The following is a 26,351-nucleotide window of genomic DNA, read 5'->3' on the forward strand; positions in this document are numbered from 1 at the left end:
AGTCAGGCAGGTTGATTTCTCCAGTTCCATTCTTCTTTCTCAGGATTGCTTTGGCTATTCGAGGTATTTTGTATTTCCATACAAATTGTGAAATTATTTGTTCTAGTTCTCTGAAAAATACCATTGGTAGCTTGATAGGGGTTGCATTAAATCTATAGATTGCTTTGGGTAGTATACTCATTTTCACTATATTGATTCTTCTGATCCATGAACACGAAATCCTTCTCCATCTATTTGTGTCCTCTTTGATTTCTTTTACCAGTGTTTTATAGTTTTCTATATATAGGTCTTTAGTTTCTTTAGGTAGATATATTCCTAAGTATTTTATTCTTTTCATTGCAATGGTGAATGGAATTGTTTCCTTAATTTCTCTCTCTGTTTTCTCATTGTTAGTATATAGGAATGCAAGGGATTTCTGTGTGTTGATTTTATATCCTGCAACTTCACTATATTCATTGATTAGCTCTAGTAATTTTCTGGTAGAGTCTTTAGGGTTTTCTATGTAGAGGATCATGTCATCTGCGAACAGTGAGAGTTTTACTTCTTCTTTTCCAATTTGGATTCCTTTTATTTCTCTTTCTGCTCTGATTGCTATGCCCAAAACTTCCAAAACTATGTTGAACAGTAGTGGTGAGAGTGGGCACCCTTGTCATGTTCCTGACTTTAGGAGAAATGCTTTCAATTTTTCACCATTGAAGATAATGTTTGCTGAGGGTTTGTCATATATAGCTTTTATTATGTTGAGGTATGTTCCTTTTATTCCTGCTTTCTGTAGGGTTTTTATCATAAATAAATGTTGAATTTTGTCAAAGGCTTTCTCTGCATCTATTGAGATAATCATATGGTTTTTATTTTTCAATTTGTTAATGTGCTGGGACAAATTGCTTTTCAATTTGTTAATATGCTGGGACAAATCATATGGTGTTTATTTTTCAATTTGTTAATGTGGCTGGGATGGGGGAAGGGATAAGCCACAGCCTTCAGCTGGAGGCGACTATGCATGCCAAGCACCTGGTCACCTGAACTGCTCAGACCTGGGACAGGCACAAAACTCAGGCCCAATCAAGTCTGCGCCTTTGTGGAGTACCCAAGAACCTGAACCTGAGTGGCTTAGATCTGGGAAGTGCATGCAAACCAGGGCCCGCATTAGACAGTTCCTGGCAGAGCAACCTAGAGTCTGAGCAGTGTAGACTGGGAAAGCACACACGCCGTGAGTGGGGGCAAACCCAGTGTGGCTGAATCACTGTGAGCACAAGCCAGTGATATTTATTTGCAGTGTTCCTCCCTCCCCAAAGCACACTGAACAAACGAGCCTTAAAAAAAAAAAAAAGTGACCACCACTGCACCCCTTGTGTCAGGGCAGAAATTAGACACTGAAGAGACCAGTAAACAGAAGAAGCTAAATAAACACAGGGAACTGCTTTGGAAGTGACAGGTGCAATAGATTAAAACCCGTAGGTAGCACTGACTACATAGGAAGGGGCCTATAGACCTTGAGAAGTACAAGCCGGACCAAGGAACTATCTGAAAATGAACTGACCCCACACTGTCTGCAACAGCTCTAGAGAAAATCTTAGATATATTTTTACTGTTATCATTTTTTAAATTAAAATTTTTTTAAAATTTAATTTTATTTTTAAGTCCCCATTACTCCTTTAATTTTCATTTTTTATAACCTATCACCTTGCAAAAAAAGAGAAAGATCATATTTTTAAAGCAAACTTCATATATATATATATATTTCATAATTTTTGTGACTTTTTTTTCAATATTGTAATTTTGAGAATCTAACCTCTACTCTAGATTTTTAATCTTTGATTTTGGTATTTGTTATCAACTTTGTACCTTTACAAAAGACTCTGATGCTGGGAGGGATAGGGGGCAGGAGGAGAAGGGGACGACAGAGGATGAGATGGCTGGATGGCATCACTGACTCGATGGACGTGAGTCTGAGTGAACTCCGGGAGTTGGTGATGGACAGGGAGGCCTGGCGTGCTGCATTCATGGGGTTGCAAAGAGTCGGACACGACTGAGCGACTGAACTGAACTGAACTTGTACCTTTAAGAACCCAAATCTTCAGTACCCATTTTTACTTGAGAGTGAGATCACTGGCCTGATTGCTCTCTCCCCCTTTTGACTCTCCTTTTTTTCCAACAGGTCGCCTCTATCTCCCCCCTCCCTCTTTTCTTCTCTACCCAACTCGGTGAATCTCTTTGTGTGTTCTGGGCTGTGGAGAACACTTAGGGAACTGATTACTAGCTGGATCTGTCTCTCTCCTTTTGATTCCCCCCTTTATCCTCCTGGCCACCTCTGTCTCCTTCCTCCCTCTTCTCTTCTCTGTGTAACTTCGTGAACATTTCTGAGGGATCCAGACTGTGGAGAACACTTAGGGAAGTGATTACTGGCTAGCTTGCTCTCTCCCCTTTTGAATCCCCCTCTTCTCCTCCTGGTCACCTCTATCTCCCTCCTCCCTCTTCTCTTCTCCATGTAACTCTGTGTACCTCTCTGGGTGTCCCTCACTGTGGAGAAACTTTTCATCATTAACCTAGATGTTTTATCATTGGTGCTGTATTTTTTTTTTTTTTTCTTTCTCAGGATTGCTTTGCCTATTCAGAGTCTTTGGTGTTTCCATGCAAATTTTAAGATTTTTCTCGCTAGTTTTGTGAAAAATGCCATTGGTAATTTGGTAGAGATTGCATTGAATCTGTAGATTGCCTTGGGTAATATAGTCATTTTGACAATATTGAGTCTTCTAATCCAAGAGCATGTATATTTTTCCATCTGTGTTATCTTTCTTTCATCAGTGTCTTATAGTTTTCAGAGTTCAGGTCAGTGTCTCCTTAGGTTTATTCCTAGATATTTTATTCTTTTTGATGTGATGGTCAGTGGAATTGTTTTTTAAATTTCTCTTTCTGATCTTTTGTTATTAGTGTATAGAAATGGAACAGATTTCTGTGTGTTAATTTTGTATCTTGCAACTTTACCAAATGAGCTCTCAGTTTTTTGGTAGGATCTTTCTGTGTATGGTATCATATTATTTGCAGACAATTTTAGTTCTTTTCTAATTTGGATTCCTTCTATTTCTTTTTTTTTTCTATGATTGGCATGACTAGGACTTCCAAAACTATGTTGAATAAAAGTGGTGAGAGGGGACATCCTTGTCTTGTTCCTAATCTTAGAGAAAATGTTTTCAGCTTTTCACCATTAAGTATTATGTTAGCTGTGGGTTGTCATATATGGCTTTTATTATGAGGTAGGTTTACTCTATGCCAACTTTCTGGAGAGTTTATCATAAATGGGTGTTGAATTTTGTACAAAGCTTTTCCTGCATTTATTGAGATGATCAGTTGGTTTTTATTCTTCAGTTTGTTAATGTGTATACCACTGAGTGATTTGCAGATACTGAAAAATCTTTGCATCCCTGAGATAAATCCCACTTGATTATGGTGTATGATCCTTTTAATGTACTGTTGGATTTGGTTTGCAAGTTTTTGTTGAGGATTTTAACATCTGTGTCTATCGGTGGTATTGGGCTGTACTTTTCTTTGTGATATCTTTGTCTGATTTTGGTATCAGGGTGGTGATAGCCACACAGAATGAGTTTGGGAGTGTTCCTTACTCTGTAAATTTTTAGAAGAGTTTTAAAAGGATAGTACTGGCACAAAGACAGAAATATAGATCAATGGAACAAAATAGAAAGCCCAGAGGTAAATCCACACACCTATGGACACCTTATCTTCGACAAAGGAGGCAAGAATATATAATGGAGTAAAGACAATCTCTTTAACAAGTGGTGCTGGGAAAACTGGTCAACCACTTGTAAAAGAATGAAACTAGATCACTTTCTAACATCACACACAAAAATAAAATGGATTAAAGATCTAAACGTAAGACCAGAAACTATAAAACTCCTAGAGGAAAACATAGGCAAAACACTCTCCGACATAAATCACAGCAGGATCCTCTATGATCCACCTCCCAGAATACTGGAAATAAAAGCAAAAATAAACAAATGGGATCTAATTAAAATTAAAAGCTTCTGCACAACAAAGGAAACTATAAGCAAGGTGAAAAGACAGCCTTCTGAATGGGAGAAAATAATAGCAAATGAAGCAACTGACAAACAACTAATCTCAAAAATATATGAGCAACTTATGCAGCTCAATTCCAGAAAAATAAATGACCCAATCAAAAAATGGGTCAAAGAACTAAATAGACATTTCTCCAAAGAAGACATACAGATGGCTGACAAACACATGAAAAGATGCTCAACATCACTCATTATCAGAGAAATGCTAATCAAAACCACAATGAGGTACCATTTCACACCAGTCAGAATGGCTGCTATCCAAAAGTCTGCAAGCAATAAATGCTGGAGAGGGTGTGGAGAAAAGGGAACCCTCTTACACTGTTGTTGGGAATGCAAACTAGTACAGCCACTATGGAGAACAGTGTGGAGATTCCTTATAAAATTGCAAATAGAACTGCCATATGACTCAGCAATCCCACTGCTGGGCATACACATTGAGGAAACCAGAATTGAAAGAGACACATGTACCCCAATGTTCATCACAGCACTGTTTATAATAGCCAGGACATGGAAACAACCTAGATGTCCATCAGCAGATGAATGGACGAGAAAGCTGTGGTACATATACACAATGGACTATTACTCAGCCATTAAAAAGAATACATTTGAATCAGTTCTAATGAGATGGATGAAACTGGAGCCGATTATACAGAGTGAAGTAAGCCAGAAAGAAAAACACCAATACAGTATACTAAACATATATATGGAATTTAGAAAGATGGTAATGATAACCCTGTATGTGAGACAGCAAAAGAGACACAGATGTATAGAACGGACTTTTGGACTCTGAGGGAGAGGGAGAGGGTGGGATGATTTGGGAGAACGGCACTGAAACATGTATACTATCATGTAAGAAACGAATCACCAGTCTATGTTTGATGCAGGATACAGGATGCTTGGGGCTGGTGCACGGGGATGATCCAGAGAGATGATATGGGGTGGGAGGGGGGTTCAGGATTGGGAACTCAGGTACACCTGTAGCGGATTCATGTCAATGTATGGCAAAACCAATACAGTATTGTAAAGTAAAATAAAGTAAAAATAAAAATAAAAAAATAAATAAAAGGATAGATGTTAACCCTTCTCTAAATGTTTAATAGAATTTGGCTGTGAAGTCATCTGCTTGTGGACTTTTGTTTGTTGGGAGTTCTTAAACCACTGTTTCAGTATTTGTGACTGGCCTGTTCATCTTTTCTGTTTCCTCCTGGCTCAGTCTTGGGAGATTGTACCTGTCTAAGAACTTGTGCATTTCTTCTTGGTTGTTCGTTTTATTGGTGTGTAGTTGCTTGTTGTAGTCTCTTATAATCCTTTGTATTTCTGTGGTGTCCATTATAACTTCTTCCTTTTCATTTCTAATTTTATTGATTTGAGCCCTCTCCCTTCTATTGTTGATGAATCTGATTATACATTTGTTTCTTTTCAAAGAACTAGCTTCTAGTTCCATCGATTTTTTCTGTTGTTCTCTTTGTCTCTATTTCATTTATTTCTGTCCTGATCTTTGATTTCTGTCCTTCTACTAACTTCGGGTTTTGTTTGTCCTTTTTCTAGTTGCTTTAGGTGTAAGGTTACATTGTTTATTTGAGATTTTTCTCATTTCCTGAGGTAAGATTGTTTTGCTATAAACTTTCCTCTTAGAATGTGTTTTGCTGTGTCCCATAGGTTTTAGATCATTGTATTTCTGTTTTCATTTGTCTCTAGGTATTTCTTGATTTTCTCTTTGATTTCTTCAGTGACCCATTGTTTGTTAAATAGCGTATTATTTACCCTCATGTGTTTGTGCTTTTTACAGTTGCTTTCTTGTAGTTGAACTCTTTTTAAAAATTTATTTACTTAGTTGGATGTGTTTGGTCTTAATTGTGGCATGCAAAATCTTCATTATATCATATGAGATCTTTCCTTGTGACATATGGACTCTTTAGTTGTGGCACATGGGCTTAGTTGCTCTTGGAATGTGGAATCTTAGTTCCTGGACCAAGGATCAAACCTGTGTCCCCTGTATTGCAAGGCAGATTCTTAACCTCTGGACCACCAGGGAAGTCCCTCTTGCAGTTGATTTCTAATCTCATGGCACTGTGTTAAGAAAAGATGCTTGATACGATTTTGGTTTTCTTGAATTTACTGAGGTTCACTTTGTGGCCCAGCATGTCATCAATCCTGGAGAATGATCCATGTGCACTTGAAAAGAATGTATATTCTTCTGCTTTTGGATGGAATGCTGTATAAATATCAATTAATTGATATTTAATTATATCATTATATTATACTTACATACATATTTTATATATAATATATAGCATATTATACATAATACTGATATTATACTTATATTAATTAATTGATCTGGTCTAATATGTCATTTAAGGCCTGTGTTTCCTTATTTTCTGTCTGGGTAATCTGTCTATTGAATGAAAGTGGGGTGTTAAACTTCCCCACTATTGTGTTACTGTCAGTTTCTCCCTTAATGGAGGTTAGTATTTGCCTCATATGTTGAGGTGCTCCTATGTTGGGTGCATATATATTTATAATTGTTACATCTTTTTTCTTGGATTGATCACTTGATCATTATGTAGTGTCCTTCTTTGTCTTTTATAACAGTCTTTTAAAGTCTATTCTGTCTCATATGAGTATCACTACTCCAGTTTTGTTTTGATTTCCATTTGTATGGAATACCCCTTTCATCCCCTCACTTTCAATCTGTATGTGTCCCTCAGTCTAAACTGAGTCTCTTGTAAACAGCATATATATGAGTCTTGTTTTTGTATTCATCCAGCCAGTCCAAGTCTTTTGGTTGGAGCATTTAACCCATTTATATTTAAGGTTATTATCAATATGTATGTACGTCAATGCATTGGAGAAGGAAATGGCAACCCACTCCAGTGTTCTTGCCTGGAGAATCCCAGGGATGGGGGAGCCTGGTGGGCTGCCATCTATGGGGTTGCACAGAGTCAGACACGACTGAAGCTACTTTAGCAGCAGCAGCAGCATGTAAGTCAAGGCTGTATATTGTCACCCTGCTTATTTAACTTATATGCAGAGTACATCATGAGAAACGCTGGACTGGAAGAAACACAAGCTGGAATCAGGATTGCTGGGAGAAATATCAATAATCTCAGATATGCAGATGACACCACCCTTATGGCAGAAAGTAAAGAGGAACTAAAAAGCCTCTTGATGAAAGTGAAAGAGGAGAGTGAAAAAGTTGGCTTAAAGCTCAACATTCAGAAAACGAAGATCATGGCATCTGGTCCCATCACTTCATGGGAAATAGATGGGGATACAGTGTCAGACTATTTTTCTGGGCTCCAAAATCACTGCAGATGGTGATTGCAGCCATGAAATTAAAAGACGCTTACTCCTTGGAAAGAAAGTTATGACCAACCTAGATAGCATATTCAAAAGCAAAGACATTACTTTGCTAACTAAGGTCCGTCTAGTCAAGGCTATGGTTTTTCCTGTGGTCATGTATGGATGTGAGAGTTGGACTGTGAAGAAGGCTGAGCGCTGAAGAATTGAAGCGTTTGAACTGTGGTGTTGGAGAAGACTCTTGAGAGTCCCTTGGACTGCAAGGAGATTCAACCAATCCATTCTGAAGGAGATCAGCCCTGGGTGTTCTTTGGAAGGAATGATGCTAAAGCTGAAACTCCCGTACTTTGGCCACCTCATGCGAAGAGTTGACTCATTGGAAAAGACTCTGATGCTGGGAGGGATTGGGGGCAGGAGGAGAAGGGGGTGACAGAGATGAGATGGCGACAGAGATAAGACGGCTGGATGGCATCACTGACTCGATGGACATGAGTCTGAGTGAACTCTGGGAGTTGGTGATGGACAGGGAGGGCTGGGGTGCTGCAATTCATGGGGTTGCAAAGAGTTGGACATGACTGAGCGACTGACCTGAACTGATGTTCTTATTCCCATTTTGTTAATTGTTTTGGATTTGTTTCTGTAGGTCTTTTTCATTCCCTTCTTTTGTTCTTCTCTTGTGATTTCATGACAAATCTGAATGAAAATCTTGCTGGGTAGTAGAGTATTCTATGTTGTAGGCTTTCGTTTTCATCACTTTAAATGTATTGTGCTACTCTCTTCTAGCCTGCAGTTTCTGCAGAGAAATCACCTGATAACCTTATGGGGATTCCCCTGTATGCTATTAGTTGCTTTTCTCTTGCTGCTTTTAATATTTTTTCTTTGTCTTTATTTTTTGTCAATTTGATTACTGTGTGTCTCAGCATACATAGGAGACCCTGTGTGTGCCCTCGAAGAGTGGAGTTTCTGGCCTTCAAAGCCAGATTCTCTGGGGGCTTCTATTCCTGTTGCCAGACTCTGAAGCTGGGGAGCCTGTCATGGGGCTTGGAACTTTCACTCCTGTGGGAGAACTTCTGTGATATATGCTAAGTCGCTTCAGTTGTGTCCGACTCTGTGCGACCCTATGGACAGCAGCCCACCAGGCTCCTCCATCCACAGGATTCTCTAGGCAAGAATACAGGAGTGGGTTGCCATTTCCTTCTCCATCTGTGATACAATTGTTTTCCAATTTGTGGGTTGCCCACTTGGTAGGTATAGGAGTTGATATTACTGTGATTGTGCCTCTCCTACTGTCTTGTTGTGGCTTCTTCTTTGTCTTTGGATGTAGGGTATTTTTTGGGTAGGTTCCTGTACTTTTTTGTTGCTTGTTGTTCAGCAGTTAGTTGTGATTTTGGTGTTTTTTTTTTTTTTTTTTTTTAAAAAGGTGTGGTCATGTACTTCTGCTCCACCATCTGGTAAATCCTTCCCAAAATGTGCATCTTAATTCTCACTAGGAAATTATTTTTTCAATAGGCTTCACCAGAAAAAAATCACTATAGTGCAAATAGGCTCAAGGGAAAATTGTTACTTCTCTGAAAATTCAAGTGAAAAGAATATGGTAGAGCTGGGCAGAAAATTGTTAGTGATTGTCTTGACCACAGAAAATTTGTCTGTGTCAATCAGCTCTTGGAGTCTGTGCCCTAAGTGAGAGCTATAAAATGAGGCCACTGGAATGGATGCGCTACTTTAGAAGAACTATACATAAAAGATCTTCAGTTCAGTTCAGTCACTCAGTTGTGTCTGACTCTGCAAAGTCAAAGATCTTAATGACCACAATGGTGTGATCACTCACCTAGATACAGATATCTTGGAGTGCCAAGTCAAGCGGCCCTTAGGAAGCATCACTACCAACAAAGCTAGTGGAGGTGATGGAATTCCAATTGAGCTATTTGAAATCCTAAAAGATGACACTGTTAAACTGCTGCACTCATTATGCCAGCAAATTTGGAAAATGCAGCAGTGGGCACAGGACTGGAAAAGGTCCAGTTTTCATTCCAGTCTCAAAGAAGGGCAATGCCATAGAATGTTCAAACTACCACACAATTGGATTGATTTCAAATGCTAGCAAGAAAATGCTCAAAATTCTCCAAGCCAGGCTTCAACAGTACGTGAGGTAAGAACATCAGGATGTTCAAGCAAGATTTTGAAAAGGCAGAGGAACCAGAGGTCAAATTGCCAATGTCTGTTGGATCATAGAAAAAGCAAGAGAGTTCCGGAAAAACATCAACTTCTGCTTCATTGACTACACTAAAGCCTTTGACTGTGTGGATCACAACAAACTGTGGAAAATTCTGAAAGAGACGGGAATACCAGACCACCTTACCTACCTCCTGAGAAACCTGTATGCAGGTCAAGAAACAGCAGTTAGAACCAGACATGGAACAATGAACTGGTTCCAAATTGGGAAAGGAGTATGGCAAGACTGTATATTGTTACTCTGCCTATTTAACTTATATGCAGAGTACATTATGCGAAATGCTGGGCTGGATGAAGCACAAGGTGGAATCAAGGCTGCTGGGAGGAATATCAATAACCTCAGAAATGCAGATGACACCACCCTTACGGCAGAAAGTGAGGAGGGAGTGAGAAGCCTCTTGATGAAAGTGAAAGAGGAGAGTGAAAAAGCTGGCTTAAAATGCAACATTCAAAAGACTAAGATCATGGCATCCAGTCCCATTTCTTCATGGCAAATAGATGGGAAGACAATGGAAATAGTGATAAACTTTATTTTCTTGGGCTCCAAAATCACAGCAGATTGTGAACACAGCCATGAAATTAAAAGACACTTGCTCCTTGGAAGAAAAGCTATGACAAACATAGAGTATTAAAAAAGCAGAGATATTACTTTATGAACAAAGTTCCATCTAGTCAAAGCCATGGTTTCTCCAGTAGTCATGAATGGATGTGAGAGTTGAACCATAAAGAAGGCTGAGCACCGAAGAACTGATGCTTTTGAACTGTTGTGTTGAAGACTCTTGAGAGTCCCTTGGACTGCAAAGAGATCAAACCAGTCAATCCTAAAGGAAATCAATCCTGAATATTCATTGGAGGGATTGATGCTGAGGCTGAAACTCTCCAAAACTTTGACCACCTGATGCAAAGAGCCAACCCATTGGAAAAGACCCTGACCCTGGGAAAGACTGAAGGCAGGAGGAGAAGGGGACAACAGAGGATGAGATAGTTGGATGGGATCACTGACTCAATGGACATGAGTTTGAAGAAACTTCAGGAGATAATGAAGGACAGGGAAGCCTGGAGTGCTGCAGTCCATGGGGTCGCAAAGAGTCGGACATGACTGAGTGACTGAACAACATTTACTCTTTTAAGAATAAACTATTTGGGGATGCCCCTGGCAATTCATTGGTTAAAACTTCACCTCCCAATGAAAGGGGTGTGGGTTCAATCCCTGGAAGGGGAGCTAAGATCCCATAGGCCTGGCAGCCAAAGAACCAAACATAAAATAGAAGCAATATTGTAACAGATTCAATAAAGATTAAAAATAGTCCATATCAAAAAAACCTTTTAAAAAAGAATTAACTCTTTGTAGCTTTTGCCACTTAAAAAATCAAATTTTAATCACACAAATAATCTGTATCTTATTCATCACCTTTTTTTTTTAATCAAAAAGGAAAATTACAAGTAAGTCTTAAGTTCCCTTTGAATACTACCCTATTCCTTAACATATCAACCCAAACCTTAGCAGCTTAAAACACACCATTTATCCTTGGGGTTGACCTAGTGATCAGACGGCTGGGTGGCTGGGGTCTATTTGTCCTGAATGGTCTGGACTGGAATGACTCCTTTTCCCCACTTATCCTTCCATTAGGGTATTCTGGAAATGCTCTTGTTATGAGTCCAAGAAAGGAAATGGAAACATTTAAGTGATTTTTGAAGACTGTACTTGTGTCCCATTTACTACTGTCCTGCTGGCTACAGGAAGTTCCATGGTTAGCTCTAGAGTCAGTGTGAGGCCCCTGCTCTCTGCCCCCTAGTATAAAAATGAGACAGGAACAGGACACCTGCAACAGACACTACCATTCAAAGGGAAAGAACAGGGAGGGGGCACATTGAATTGTTGTTCATAGCACAAAATCAAGGTGGAAAAATAGTGCCAGGTTCCCCTATTTTTGGCAGGACTTCATTCCAGGACCTGCTACTTCAGAGATGGCGCGTATGTGTATGTGTGTGTATTTGGCCACGGCACAGCTTGCGGGATCTTGGTTTTCTGGTCAGGGATTGAACTCAGGCCCACCACAGTGAAAGCACCAAGTCCTAACCACTGGACTGCGCCGGAGTTCCTGGATGGTGAACGTCCTTTGATCGGCACTTAATTCTGCTTATTGGGAGTGGCTTTTCAGTTCATTGTATTCCAAGGCCCTTGACATTACCCTCTGAGACATCTTTAATTTTCTGTTACCTTCCTTTGATCATACCTGAGGAGAAAATATGCCCTTTAAACAATTTCCCAAATCTTTTCCTGCCCAGAGGTCTGTTTACATCTTGAACAATTTTAACCCAGTCTGGAAGCACTTATACAATATTCTCAAAAAACTTTATGGGCTTTCTTTGTGTCTGATTCTATCCAACTCCATTTTCTAAAAGCCACACCCATTATTTTAAAAGAGCTTCATCTTTTCTATGCTTAACCACTGTTACTCTGGGTCTGCCAGGCAATGTTCTTGATTCCCGGTTGTCTGTGTCCAGCAGACATGGCCTGTAGTGTAACATCTTAAGCTTTTGTTTATTTAGGGTTTTTTATAGCCCTATTAGCCAAAGCAAGTCATATTGTTAAGCCCAGAGTCAGTATGAGCAGGCACTACAAAAAGGCATAGATTCAGGGAAGTGTGAAAAAATGGAGGCACTGGTACAATCCATATACCATAAAAAGTAATTCAAAAAAGTTTAATGTGATTTCTCTGTATGTATGTGGATGTGAACGTAAATATCATACTGTATGATATGATTCTGCATCTTGTTATTTTTATTCAGTAATATCTTTTTTTGTGTGATTCTTTTTAACTCCTATAAGAATTTCATTATATGAATATATAGTACATTTTATTGAGCCATTTCTGTGATGAATGAACATTTAGGTTATCTCCAATTTTTTCACTATGACTGTATTTCATAAAGTCTGAGATGTACCATTTTTTCTCATTTTAACATCTCTGAAATTCATGAATTACAATTATTTTAGTGTTATTCTTTTATTGGCATACAAAATAATGATGAATCTTATAATCAGTGTTGTAGATTTGATGAAATGTGGCATAACCATTGATGAACATTTTATTGGATTGATCTCCGCATCAGTTGTAACAATTATGTTTTGCCAACCTGATAGAGTGAAATGGTATCTCACTGCAGTATTTTCCTGATTACTAGTTAGGGTCAATATCACTTTGTGTTTATTGCCCATTTATGTTCCCTTATTGTGAGTTGCTCGTTTAAACCTGTTTCCTATTTTTTAATAGGGTTGTTTTTATCTTATTTATAGAAATTCTTTGTCATTGTAGATTTTAATCTTTCATTAGTGCATTGCAAGTGTCTTCTTCCATTCTGAAGTATTTTTTTTCACTTTGTTTATAGTGTTCTGTTGTATAGATACTTTAAATTTTAACAGAATTGAATTTTAAAAATCAGTCTTTTTAAAAATAGTTTTGAATTTTTATATTTTGCTCACAAAATCCTTTAATACTACTATTGTTACTACCTGTAGTGCGAGCATGCTAAGTCACTTCAGTTGTGTTTGATTCTTTGAGACCCCATGGACTGTAGCACACCAGCCTCCTCTGTCCATGGGGATTCTCCAGGCAAGAATACTGCAGTGGGTTGCCATGCCCTCTGCCAGGGGAGCTTCTCGACCCAGGGATCAAACCCATGTCTCTTATGTCTCCTGTATCGACAGGCGAGTTCTTTACCACTAGCGTACCGGGAAAGACACTACCTGTAAAAAAAAGGTACTAATTCTTGAACAGCTACTGTGTGTCGGGCATGGTTTAAATGAGTTCCATGTGTGTGTATATATACATATGTATATATATTGAACATTAACTCATTCAATTATCACAATAACCCTATTGGATCAGTTCAGTTCAGTTGCGTCTGACTCTTTGCTACCCCATGGACTGCAGTTTGCAGGCTTCCCGGTCCATCACCAACTCCTAGAGCTTGCTCAAGCTCATGTCCACCGAGTCGGTGATGCCATCCGACCATCTCATCTGCTTCTCTTTCTGCCTTTAGTCTTTCCCAGCATCAGGGTCTTTTCCAATGAGTCAGTTCTTCACATTAGGTGGCCAAAGTATTGGAGTTTCAGCATCAGTCTTTCCAATGAATATTCAGGACTGATTTCCTTTAGGATTGACTGATTTGATCTCCTTGCAATCCAAGGGACTCTCAAGAGTCTTCTCCAACACCGCAGTTCAAAAGCATCAGTTCTTCAGTGTTCAGCTTTCTTTATGGTTCAACTCTCCCTATTGGATAGTTATTGTTAATCCCACTCTATACCAAGAAAACTGGAATCAGCCTGTGGTAGGTTGCATAATGCCCCTTCCTTCTCACAGAGATAAATAAGCAAGTCCTAATCCATGCAAACTGTGAACATTACCTTACATGAAAAAGGAGAAATATTACTTTACATGGCAAACAATAAGATTAAATTAGGATTTTGAGGTGGAGAGGCTGTCCTGGATTATCTGGGTATGCCCTAAATAAAATCACAAGTATCCTTATAAGAGGGAGGCAGAGGGAGATGTTACAACACAGAAGAGAAGGCAGTGGGGCCACCAAGGCAGAGATTGGAGTGATGGCAGCTACAAACCAAGGAATGCCAATAGTCACCAGAAATCATGAAGGGAAGGGAGAGGGAATATAATTTTATGTTATTGTTGATATGGTTTCTCTCTGTAATGATTACCCATCTATCCATTTCTTTATTGGGTTATCTTTTCCCTGGGAGTACTTATATAGGATAGATACTTTGTTAGGTGTGTGGTAAATGTACTTTTCAGTACGTAACATGACTTTTCATGTTGTTGATCTTGTTTTTGTTGTTGTTCAGTCAGTAAGTCATTTCTGACTCTTTGCAACCCCATGAAATGCAGCATACCAGGTTTCCCTGTCCTTCACTTTCTCCTAGAATTTGCTTAAGCTCATGTTCATAGAGTCAGTGAGCCCATCCAACCGTATCATCCTCAGTCATCCCTTTCTCCTTCTGCCTTCTTTCTTTCCCAGCATCAGGGTTTTCCCCAATGAGTTGGCCTTTCACATCAGGTGGCCAAAGTATTTGATCTTCAGCATCAGTCCTTCCAATGAATATTCAGGACTGATTTCCTTTAGGATTGATTGGTTTGATCTCCTTGTTGTCCAAGAGTCTTCGCCAGCATCACAGTTTGAAAGCATCAATTCTTTGGTGCTAAGCCTTCTTTATGCTCCAACTCTCACATCCATACAGGACTGCTGGAAAAAACATAGATTTGACTATACAGACTTTTGTTGGCAAACTGATTTCTCTGCTTTTCAATATGTGGCCTATATTTGTCATAGCTTTTCTTCCAAGAAGCAAGCATCTTTTAATTTTATGGCTGCAGTTATCATCTTCAGTGATTTTGGAGATCAAGAAAATAAAATCTGCCACTTTTTCCATTTATTCCCCATCTATTTGCCACAAAGTGATGGGACTGGATGCCATGATATTAGTTTTTTGAATGTCGAGTTTTAAGCCAGCTTTTTCACTTTCCTCTTTTACCTTTATCAAGAGGCACTTTACTTTCTCTTCGATTTCTGCCGTTAGAGTGGTATCATCTGCATATCTGAAGTTGTTGATATTTTTCATGGCAGTTTTGATTTCAACTTGTGATTCATCCAGCCCAGCATTTCTCATGATGTACTTCCCTGGTGGCTCAGATGGTTAAGCATCTGTCTACAATGTGGGAGACCCGGGTTCAGTCCCTGGGTTGGGAAGATCCTCTGGAGAAGGAAATGGCAATCCACTACAGTACTATTGCCTGGAAAATCCCATGGACAGAGGAGCCTGGTAGGCTACAGCCCATGGGGTCGCAAAGAGTCGGACACGACTGAGTGACTTTACCTTACCTTACTCTGCATATAAGTTAAATAAGCAGGGTGACAGTATATAGCCTTGACATACTCCTTTCCCAATTTGCTACCAGTCTGTTGTTCTATGTTTGGTTCTAACTGTTGTTTCTTGACCTACATACAGTTTTCTCAGGAGGCAGGTAAGGTGGTTTGATATTCCCATCTCTTTAAGCATTTTCCAGTTTGTTGTGATCCACACAGTAGCTCAGTTGGTAAAGAATCTGCCTGCAATGCAGGAGACCCCAGCTTGATTCCTGGGTCAGGAAGATCTGCTGGAGAAGTGATAGGCTACCGCCTCTAGTATTCTTAGGCTTCCCTTGTGGCTCAATTGGTAAAGAATCCACCTGCGATGCGGGAGACCTGGGTTCGATCCCTGGATTGGGAAGATACCTGGAGAAGGAAATAGCTACCCAATACAGTATTTTGACCTGGAGAATTCCATGGACTGTATAGTCCATGAGGTGGCAAAGAGCCAGACACAACTGACTGACTTTCACACAGTCAAAGGCTTTAGCATAGTCAGTGAGGCAGAAGTAGATTTTTTTTTTTTTAAATTCTCTTGCTTTTTCTAAGATCCAATGGATGTTGGGAATTTGATCTCTGGGTCTTCTGCCTTTTCTTTTTAAAAAAATGTATTGTTTTTAATGGGAGGATAATTACTTTACAATATTGTGATTATTTTTGTCATACATCAGTATGAATCAGCCATAGGTATACATGTGTCCCCTCCCTCCTGAACACCCCTCCCACATCCCTCCCCACCATATCCCTCCAGGTTGTCACAGAGCACTGGCTTTGGGTACCCTGTGCCATACATCAAACTCGCACTGGTTATCTGTTTTACATATGGTAACATATATGTTTCAATGCTATTCTCTCAAATCATCCTGTCCTCTCCTTCTCCCACTGAGTCCAAAATCTGTTGTTTATATCTGTGTCTCCTTTGCTGCCCTGCATGTAGGATCATCATTACCATTTATCTAGATTCCACATATAAGAATATATACGGTATTTGTCTTTCTTTTTCTGACTTACTTCACTCTGTATAATAGGCTCTAGGTTTATCCACCTCATTAGAACTGAGTCAAATGCTTTCCTTTTTAGAGATGAGTAATATACTCTGTTGTATATATGTACCCTCTTCCAACAACACAAGAGAAGACTCTACACATGGACATAACCAGGTGGTCAATACCGAAATCAGATTGATTATATTCTTTGCAGCCAAAGATGGAGAAGCTCTATACAGTCAGCAAAAACAAGACTGGGAGCTGACTGTGGCTCAGATCATGAACTCCTTATTACCAAATTCAGACTTAAAATGAAGAAAGTATGGAAAGCCACTAGACCATTCAGGTATGACCTAAATCAAATCCCTTATGATTATACAGTGGAAGTGACAAATAGATTCAAGGGATTAGATTTGATAGACAGAGTGCCTGAAGAACTATGGATGGAGATACATGACATTGTACAAGAGGCAATGATCAAGACCATCCCCAAGAAGAAGAAATGCAAAAAGGCAAAATTGTTGTCTGAGGAAGCCTTACAAATAGCTGAGAAAAGAAGAGAAGCTAAAGGCAAAGGAGAAAAGCAAAGATATACTCATTTGAATTCAGAGTTCCAAAGAATAGCAAGGAGAGATAAGAAAGACTTCCTCAGTGATTAATGCAAAGAAATAAAGGAAAATAATAGAATGGGAAAGACTAGAGATCTCTCCAAGAAAATAAGAGACACCAAGGGAACATTTCATGCAAAGATGGGCTCGATAAAGGACAGAAATGGTATGGACCTAACAGAAGCAGAAGATATTAAGAAGAGGTGGCAAGAATACACAGAAGAACTATACAAAAAAGATCTTCATGACCCAGATAAACATGATGGTGTGATCACTCACCTAGAGCCAGACATCCTGGAATGTGAAGTCAAGTGGGCCTTAGGGAGCATCACTGCGAACAAAGCTAGTGGAGGTGAGGCATTCCAGTTAAGCTATTTCAGGTCCTAAAAGATGATGCTGTGCAAGTATTGCACTCAATATGCCATCAAATTTGAAAACTCAGCAGTGGCCACAGGACTGGAAAAGGTCAGTTTTCATTCCAATCCCAAAGAAAGGCAATGCCAAAGAATGTTCAAACTACCACACAATTGCATTCATGTCACATGCTAGCAAAGTAATGCTCAAAATTCTCCAAGCCAGGCTTCAATAGTACTTGAACTGTGAACTTCCAGATGTTCAAACTGGATTTAGAAAAGGTAGAGGAACCAGAGACCAAATTGGCAACATCCATTGGATCATCAAAAAAGCAAAAGAGTTCCAGGAAAACATCTACTTCTGCTTTATCGACTATACCAAATCCTTTGACTGTGTGGATCACAACAAACTGTGGAAAATTCTGAAAGAGATGGGAATACCAGACCATCTGACCTGCCTCCTGAGAAATCTGTATGCAGGTCAGGAAGCAACAGTTAGAACTGGAGATGGAACAATGAACTGGTTCCAAATTGGGAAAGGAGTTCGTCAAGACTGTATATGGTCACCTTGCTTATTTAACTTATATGCAGAGTACATCATGCAAAATGCCGGGCTGGATGAAGCACAGGCTGGAATCAAGATTGTCGAGATACATCAATAATCTCAGATATGCAGATGACACCACCCTTATGGCAGAAAGCAAAAAGGAACTAGAGTCTCTTGATGAAAGTGAAAGAGGAGAGTGAAAAAGCTGGCTTAAAACTCAACATTCAGAAAAGTAAGATCATGGCATCTGGTCCCATCACTTCATGGGACATAGATGGGGAAACAATGGAAACAGTGGCAGACTTTATTTTCTTGGGCTCCAGAATCACTGCAGATGGTGATTGCAGCCATGAAATTAAAAGACTCTTGCTCCTTGGAAGAAAAGCTATGACCAACCTAGACAGCATATTAAAAACCAGAGACTTGACTTTGCCAAGAAATGTCTGTCTAGTCAAAGCTATGGTTTTTCCAGTAGTCATGTATGGATGTGAGACTCGGACTATAAAGAAAGCTGAGCACAGAAGAATTGATGCTTTTGAACTGTGGTGTTGAAGAAGACTCTTGAGAGTCCCTTGGACTGCAAGGAGATCCAACCAGTCCATTCTAAAGGAGATCAGTCCTGGGTGTTCATTGGACGGACTGATGCTGAAGCTGAAACTCCAATACTTTGGCCACTTGATGCGAACAGCTGACTCATTTGAAAAGACCCTGATGCTGGGAAAGATTGAGGGCAGGAGGAGAAGGGGACAAAAGATGATGAGATGGTTGGATGGCATCACTGACTCAATGGACATGGGTTCGGGTGGACTCCAGAGTTGGTGATGGACAGGGAGACCTGGCATGCTGCGGTTCATGGGGTTGCAAAGAGTCGGACTTGACTGAGTGACTGAGCAACTGAACTGAATACAGAGCAAAATTCAGAATTAAAGTTACGACATAGTGACTGAACTGAACTGAATAATGAGTTTTGTCATGCATTTACTTTTGTGTTTATTAGCCATCTGTATGGAGAGGAAATGGCAACCCACTCCAATATTCTTGCTTGGAGAATTCCATGGACAGAGGAGCCTGATAGCTTCCTAGTCCATGGTGTTTCAAGAGTCGGACTGACTTAGTGACTGAACCAGCCACCTGTATGTCTTCTTTGGAGAAATATCTGTTTAGGTCTTCTGCCTACTTTTTGGTTGGGTTGTTCATTTTTCTGATATTGAGATGCATTAGCTGCTTGTGTATTTTGAAGATTAATTCTTTGTCAGTTTAGTTTGCTATTATTTTCACCTATTCTGAGGGCTGTCTTTTCACCTTGGCTATAGCTTCCTTCATTGTGCAAATCTTTTAAATTTAATTAGGTCCCATTTGTTTATTTTTGTTTTTATTTCCATTAGTCTGGGAGGTAGGTCATAGAGGAGCTTGCTGTGATTTATGTCAGAGAGTGTTCTGCCTGTTTTCCTCTAAGAGTTTTATAGTTTTTGGTCTTACCTTTAGATCTTTAATCCATTTTGAGTTTATTTTTGTGTGTGGTGTTACAGAGTATTCTAATTTCTTTCTTTTACACATAGTTGACCAGTTTTCCCAGCACCACTTATTGAAGAGTGTGTCTTTTCTCCATTGTATATTCTTGCCTCCTTTGTCAAAGATAAAGGTATCCATAGGTGCTTGGATTTATCTCCAGGCTCTCTATTTTGTTCCATTGATCTATATTTCTGTTTTTGTGCCAGTACCATACTGTCTTGATGACTGTAGCTTTGTAGAATAGTCTAAAGTCAGGAAGGTTGATTCCTCCAGTTTCATTCTTCTTAAGATTGCTTTGGCTATTTGGGGTCTTTTGTGTTTCCATACAAATTGTGAAATTATTTGTTCTAGTTCTATGAAAAATACCATTGGTAGTTTGTTATGGATTGCATTGAATCTACAGATTGTTTTGGGTAGTATAGTCATTTTCACTATATTGATTCTTCTGGTCCATGAACATGATATATTTCTCCATCTATTTGTGTCCTCTTTGATTTCTTTTATTAGTGTTTTATAGTTTTCTATATATAGGTCTTTTGTTTCTTTAGGTAGATATATTCCTAAGTATTTTATTCTTTTCATTGCAATGGTGAATGGAATTGTTTCCTTAATTTCTCTTTCTGATTTTTCATTTTTAGTGTATAGGAATGCAAGGGATTTCTGTATATTAATTTTATATCCTGTGACTTTACTATATTCATTGATTCATTCTAGTACTTTTCTGGTGGCATCTTTAGAGTTTTCTATGTAGAGAACCATGTCATCTGCTAACAAAGAGTTTTACTGTTTTTCCCAATCTGGATTCCTTTTATTTCTTTTTCTTCTCCATGGCTAGAACTTTTTCTTCTCTATTTCTATGGCTAGGACTTTTAAAACTATGTTGAAGAGTAGTAGTGAGAGTCAACACCCTTGTCTTGTTCCTGATTTTAGAGAAAATGCTTTCAACTTTTTGCAATTGAGGATAATGTTTGCTGTGGTTTGTCCTGTATGGCTTTTATTATTTTGAGATACGTTTCTTCTATGTCTACTATCTGGAGAGTGTTATCATAAATGGGTGTTGAATTTTGTCAAAGGCTTTCTCTACATCTGCAGAAATAGTTGTATAGTTTTTATCTTTCAATTTGTTAATATAGTGTGTCACATTGATTTATTTGCACATATTGAAGAATTCTTGTATCCCTGGGATGAAGCCCACTTGATCATGATATGTGATCTTTTTAGTACGTTGTTGAATTCTCTTTGCTAGAATTTTGTTGTGGAAATACAGCTTGTACATCTGGGAGTTCTCAGTTTAAGTACTGCTGAAAGCCTAGATTGAAGGATTTGGGGCCTAAACTTGCTAGCCTGTGAAATGAACACAGTTGTACAGTAGTTTGAACACTTTTTGGCATTTCCTTTCTTTGGTACTGGAGTGAAAACTGAACTTTTCCAGTCCTGTGGCCACTGCTGAGTTTTCCAAATTTGCTGACATACCCACTGCAGCATTTTAACAGCATCATTTTTTAGGGTTTTAAATAACCCAGCTGGAATACTATCACCTCCATTAGCTTTGTTTATATTAATGCTTCCTAAGCAGAAAAACATCTATTTCTGCTTTATTGACTATGCCAAAGCCTTTGACTGTGTGGATCACAATAAACTGTGGAAAATTCTGAAAGAGATGGGAATACCAGACCACCTGGCCTGCCTCTTGAGAAACCTATATGCAAGTCAGGAAGCAACAGTTAGAACTGGACATGGAACAACAGACTGGTTCCAAATAGGAAAAGGAGTATGTCAAGGCTGTGTATTGTCACCCTGCTTATTTAACTTCTATGCAGAGTACATCATGAGAAAATGCTGGGCTGAATGAAGCACAAGCTGGAATCAAGATTGCTGGGAGAAATATTGATAACCTCAGATATGCAGATGACACCACCCTTATGGCAGAAAGTGAAGAGGAACTAAAAAACCTCTTAATGAAAGTGAAAGAGGAGAGTCAGAAAGTTGGCCTAAAGCTCAACATTCAGAAAACTAAGATCATGGCATCTGGTCCCATCACTTCATGGGAAATAGATGGGGAAACAGTGGAAACAGACTTTATTTTGGGGGGCTCCAAAATCACTGCAGATGGTGACTGCAGCCATGAAATTAAAAGACATTTACTCCTTGGGAGGAAAGCTATGACCAACCTAGATAGCATATTGAAAAGCAGAGACATTACTTTGCCAACAAAGGTCCGTCTAGTCAAGGCTATGGTTTTTCCAGTGGTCACGTATGGATGTGAGAGTTGGACTGTGAAGAAGGCTGAGCGCTGAAGAATTGAAGCGTTTGAACTGTGGTGTTGGAGAAGACTCTTGAGAGTCCCTTGGACTGCAAGGAGATCCAACCAGTCCATTCTAAAGGAGATCAGTCCTGGGTGTTCTTTGGAAGGACTGATGCTAAAGCTGAAACTCCAATACTTTGGCCACCTCATGTGAAGAGTTGACTCATTGGAAAAGACTCTGATGCTGGGAGGGATTGGGGGTAGGAAGAAAAGGGCATGACAGAAGATGAGATGGCTGGATGGCATCACCGACTCGATGGACATGAGTTTGAGTAAACTCCGGGAGTTGGTGATGGACAGGGAGGCCTGGCGTGCTGCGATTCGTGGGGTCACAAAGAGTCAGACACGGCTGAGTGACTGAACTGAACTGAAGGCCCACTTGATTTCACACTCCAGGCTCTCTGGTTTTAGGGGTGAGTGACCACACCATCATGGTTATCCAGGTTATTAAGACTTTTTTGTACAGCTGTTCCATGTATTCTCACCACCTCTTCTTAATCTCTTCTGCTTGTATTAGGTCCTCACTGTTTCTGTCTTTATTGTGCCCATCTTTGCATGAAATGTTCCCTTGGTATCTCTAAATTTCTTGAAGAGATCTGTTAACTTTTACATTTTTATTTAGTCAAATTTAAAAGTTTTAATTTATATCTGTTTGTTATTTGAAAGAACTTTTTAACTTCCCATTTTCTTCTAAAAGTTTGACTCTTTTGGAAAGTTTAGGTCTTTCCTCTATCTGGAATTTCCTTTTTAAAAAAAAAATTGAAGTAGGGTTGATTTATAATATTGTGTTATTAATAATTTCAAGTGTACAGCAAAGTGGTATATATATTCCTTTTCATATTCTTTTCTTTTATAGTTTATTACAAGATATTGAATATAGTTGCTTCTACTATACAGTAAGTCTTGTTTTATATAGAGACTGTGTATCTGCTAATCCCATCTGTTCAGGTCAGTTGCTCAGTGTGTCCAACTCTTTGTGATCCCATGGACTGCATCACGCCAGGCTTACTCCTAATTTATCCCTCCCTGGAATTTACTTCTGAGAATGGTATGTAGGGACATAATTATTCCCCAAATGGAGAATCAGTTATCTCAGTAACATTTTTAAGAGATCCAGTTTCCTTCTGTTTCACATGAATCCATTTTTGAGCTGTCGATTACATTCTTCTGGTCTATTGCCTATCCTTACAATAATACAAACCGTATTAATTCCTACAGTTTTAGAATATGTTTTGATGTTTGGTAGAGCAAGCTCTCTTCTTTTTTAAACTTGTTTTTACTACATTTGTATATTTACATTTTAAAAATTAAAAAAATTAAATTTATTTTTCTATTAAGATAAAAATTTTAGAGAAGTTTATGGTTATTAGCAAAACCGAGGGAACTGTACAGAGATTTCCGTATACTTCCTGCTCCCACACATGCACAGCATCCCCTGTTATCAACATCCTTACTAGAGTAGTACATTTGTAACAGTGATAGACCTATGTTGCCATGTCACCCAAAGTCCATAGGTTACATTAGGATTCATGCTTGGTGTTGTACATTCTATGGGTTTGCAAAAATGTATAATGACATGTATACATCCTTAGGTCACTGTACAGAATATTTTCACTTACCTAAAAATTCCATATGCTTTACCTATTCATCCTTGCCTCCTTCTAATCTTGGCAACCACTGATATTTTATTGTCTTCATAGTTTTGCCTTTTCAAAATGTCATAGGATTTGGATCATACAGTATGTATGTAGCCTTTTCAGATGGCTTATTTCACTTGGTAATATGTATTTAAGGTTCTTCCATATCTTTTCATGACTGGATAGCTCATTTCTTTTTAGAGCTGAATACTATTCCATTATCTGACTATATCACAGTTTACCCAGTCACAGACTGAGAAATATCTTAGCTGCTTTCAGTTTTAGAAATTATGAATAAAAGTACTGTAAACATCCATGGGCAAGTTTTTATGTGGACATGAGTTTTCAGCTCCTAAGGGTAAATATCAAGGGATACAGTTGTTGGATCACATGGTAAGAGGATATTTAGTTTCATAAGAAACAGCCAAACTGTCTTCCAAAGTAGATGAACGATTTTTATGTTTATATATGCATTGAGTTAATTAACTTGATTATCACAATAAGTTTAGTGCACGTTTATCATCTCATATTTGGAGAAGGATATGGCAGCCCACTCCAGTATTCTTGACTGGAGAATTCCATGGACAGAGGAGCCTGGCAGGCTATAGTACATGGGGTTGCAAAAGAGTTGGACACGACTGGGTGACTGTCACTCACTCATCATCTCATATTGATACATTAAAGAAATAGAAAAAAATCTTCATTGTGATAACTGTAAGGATTTATTCTTTTTTATTGATGTATAATTGCTTTACAATGTTTTGTTTCTGGTGTACAATGAAGTGAATCAGCTATATGTATACATATGTCCCCTTTTTCATGGACCTTCCTCCCCCATCCCCACCCCTGTCCCATCCATCTAGGTCATCACAGAGCAGTGAGCTGAGCTCCCTGTACCATATAGCAGGTTCCCACTAGCTATCTATTTTACAGATGGTAGTGTACATATTTCAGTCCTAATCTCCCAATTCGTCCCATCCTTGTCTTCTTCCCCTGTGTCCACATGTCTGTTCTATATGTCTGTGTTTCTATTCCTGCCCTACAAATAAGTTCATCTGTACCACTTTACTAGATTCCACATATATGGTACTTGTTTTTCTCTTTCTGACAATTCACTCTGTATAACAGACTCTAGGCCCATCCACATTTCTATGAATGACCCAATTTTGTTCCTTTTAATGGCAGAATAATATTCCATTGTATATATGTACCACATCATTTTTAAAAAGATGTATTTTATTGAAGTATTTTTTTTTAAAAATAGATATATTTTATTGAAGTATTGTTGACTTACAATATTTCAGCTGCACAGCAAGGTGATTCAGTTACACAAATACACATATGTTATTTTTGAAATTATTTTCCATCATAGGTTGTTATAAAATACAGGCTATAGTTCCCTATGCTATATGGTAAACCTTTGTTGCTTGTTGCATGTCTATTTTTCAATTAGAAATCTATCATTTTATTTATAATAAGTCCAATCAATATGTTATAATTTTTTTAGTTAGGCAAAAATTCATGTTTTCCAAGATGTATATATTATGCATTTGTATATGTATGTATACAAAAGCTTTTCTACTACACTTGATAAAGGCTGAAGATAGAATATCAGAAAAAAAGAGACATTAGGGAACATAAAGTAAATGAAATGGGAGCACTGAATATGAAATAGAAAAAGTGAAACAAACTAGATAAAAAGTAAAAGATCATCATATAGTCCAGTTGTTTTTAAAAATGACTGCTTATTAGAAACTTATCTGGAGCTCTGGAGAAAAAAAGCAATACCTGAACATTTGTTTTTTTCAAAAAATTTCAAGATAATTCTCATATGCACCTGGATTTTAAAAAGTGATTACAGGTTTTCTGTTAAATCCCAGTTTTGGTGATATAGAGTTCTATTACTTTTCTGATGATCAGTCATGATACAATGGTATAAAGTGAGTAATAGTTACATAATCACAGTAGTAAAAGATGTTTATCAGCTTTCACAATCAATAGCCAGACAAAAAATAAAAGATAATTACAATTGCAAGCCATACTGGAAACATGATTAATTTAACAATATAAAATAATTACATAGAATTTTGGTGGGGGGGAGGTCAAGCAGAGTGATGTGGTAAGTAGAAGTACATACATGCACATGTTTTCATCCACCCAGTCAGTCTGTCTTGGTTAGTGCATTTAATCCATTTACATTTAAGGTAATTGTCAATATATACGATCCTATTACCATTTTCTTAATTGCTTTGGGTTTATTTTCTGTAGGTCTTTTCCTTCTCTTGTGTTCCCTGCCTAGAGAAGTTCCTTTAGCATTTGTTGTAAAGCTGGTTTGGTGGTGCTGAATTCTCTTAACCTTTGTTTGTGTGGAAAGCTTGTGATTTCTCCATTGAATCTGAAGGAGAGTCTTACTGGGTATAATATTCTTAGTTGTAGGTTCTTCCCTTTCATCACTTTAAATGTATCATGCCATTCCCTTCTGGCTTGTAGAGTTTCTGTTGAGAAATCAGCTGGTAGCCTGATGGGATTTCCCTTATATGTTATTTGTCATTTTTCCTGTGTTGCTTTTAATATATTATCTGTCTTTAATTTTTGTCAGTTTGATTACTATTTATCTTGGTGTGTTCCTCCTTGGGTTTATCCTTTCTGGGACTCTCTGTGCTTCCTGGACTTGGTTGACTATTTCCTTTCCCGTGCTCAGAAAGTTTTCAGCTATTATCTCTTCAAATATTGTCTCAGCTCCTTTCTCTCTGTCTTCTCTCTCTGAGCACTATAATGAGAGTGTTGGTGTGTCTGATGTTGTCCCAGAGGTCTCTTAGGCTGTATTCATTTCTTTTCATTCATTTTCTATA

The sequence above is a fragment of the Budorcas taxicolor genome, chromosome 7, assembly GCF_023091745.1.
Source record: "Budorcas taxicolor isolate Tak-1 chromosome 7, Takin1.1, whole genome shotgun sequence".
Lineage (NCBI taxonomy): Eukaryota > Metazoa > Chordata > Mammalia > Artiodactyla > Bovidae > Budorcas > Budorcas taxicolor.